Source organism: Octopus bimaculoides, chromosome 4 (genome assembly GCF_001194135.2).
Source record: "Octopus bimaculoides isolate UCB-OBI-ISO-001 chromosome 4, ASM119413v2, whole genome shotgun sequence".
In the NCBI taxonomy this organism is placed as follows: Eukaryota; Metazoa; Mollusca; class Cephalopoda; order Octopoda; family Octopodidae; genus Octopus; species Octopus bimaculoides.
In genome coordinates, this window is record NC_068984.1 from 10535574 (window position 1) to 10537472 (window position 1899).

Sequence of the window (1899 nt, forward strand, 5' to 3'; positions counted from 1 at the left end):
CCTGTTGAGTCTAGTAAAGTAATTGTTGTGACCGATGCCAGTGCCACCTGACTGGCCGTGTGCCGATGGCACGTAAAAAGCACCATTTAAGTGTGGTCGATGCCAGTGTTGCCTGACTGGTCCCGTGCTGGTAACATGTAAAAAGCACCATTCGAGTGTGGTCAATGCCAGTGCCGCCTGACTGGCTCCCATTTCAGTGGCACATACAAAACACCCACCACACTCTTGGAATGGTTGGCGTTAGGAAAGGCATCCAGCTGTAGAAACTCTGCCAGATCAGATTGGACCTGGTGCAGCCTCCTGGCTTGCCAGTCCTCAGTCAAACCGTCCAGCCCATGCCAGCATGGAAAGCAGACGTTAAACAATGATGATGATGAGGAGGAGGAGGATGATGATGATGATGATGATGATGATGATGATGATGATGATGATGACGACGACGATGACAATGCATCTAAGACTCCATTATTCCATGTGTTCTTCTTTATTCTAAGACAGTAGAATGTAATTTGAGGAAAATTTGGCTACTACTTCATGCAGCTAGAATGGCCACATAGAGGTACCCCTCAGATCCATCTCCTATGTGTTTTTGTTTAGTGCAAGGTGAACCAGACCTATGCAGACCCAGACCTATGATCAAAGTTGCTCCAGTTCTGACCATCCCCTCTTTACGCAGGTATTGAGTACCTAGGACTTTATTGCTTCTTTTTTTAAATTTTTCTCATGACAATACAATGTAATTTGAGAGGGAAAATTTAACTGCTATTTCTAGCAAGTCTAGCGACTTACATAGAGACTCCCTTATTCTATGTTCAATATCTAAATAGTGTAAGTTGTATTGTTGGTAATTCCTGGTATTTTATCTCTTCTGTGAGTTAAATCTGTTCACGTTACTAAGCTGCAATGGCTGGTTATACCTTGAAGGATGTTGTTGATGACGATGATGATGATGATGATGATAATGATGTTACTTGGAAGTAGAGAAAGGGAAGATGTGGAAGACGCTATTTTTAATCTGCTTGGTGCCAGGTTTCTAGGTGTTTAATATTGGAGGAGTTGTACAAATATACGGGAATGATGGCTTGAAGGGGTGGTGGGTGGTAAACTTGATGTTGCAGCTGTATGTGGTTGGGTTTTGTGAGAAGGGAGGGGTTGCGAAAAGGGGTCGTGTGTTGGTGAAAGTAACACTGCAGTCATTGAATGGGGCCTCCACCTGGTTGATTGACTTGACAGAAATAATAACCATATCCCCCTCAGTTTACATGCTTCTGTCTTAACCCTTTTGTTTCCAAATTTCTATTGAAATGCCTTTTGTTTCAAATAATTTTGGAAATAATGGAAAATTTTGTGAAATAATTTTGACATTATTAAGCTGGTGTTTGGGACATAAATTAACATGGAATTTTGGTGGGAGGTTAGCATTGGTGCTGGTGCCACATGAAAAGCACTGGTGCTGGTGCCACATGAAAAGTACTGGTGCTGGTGCCACATGAAAAGCACTGGTGCTGGTGCCACATGAAAAGCACTGGTGCTGGTGTCTGTGTCGCATAAAATCATGGGTACTGGTGTCACATGAAAAGTATTGGTGCTGCTGCCACATGAAATGCACTGGTGCTGGTGCCACATGAAAAGCACTGGTGCCGGTGCCACATGAAAAGCACTGGTACTGATGCCACATGAAAAGCACTGGTGCTGGTGCCACAGGAAAGGCACCTAGTATATTTTGAAAAGTGGTTGGCATTAGGAAGGACATCCAGCCATAAAAACCAGCCATAAAAAGCATGCCAAGACAGACAATGGAACTTGGTGCAGCTCTTGTCTAACCATTCAACCCATGAAAAATTAATGTTAATGATGATGATGATGGTGGTGGTGGTGGTGGTGGTGGTGGTGGCAATG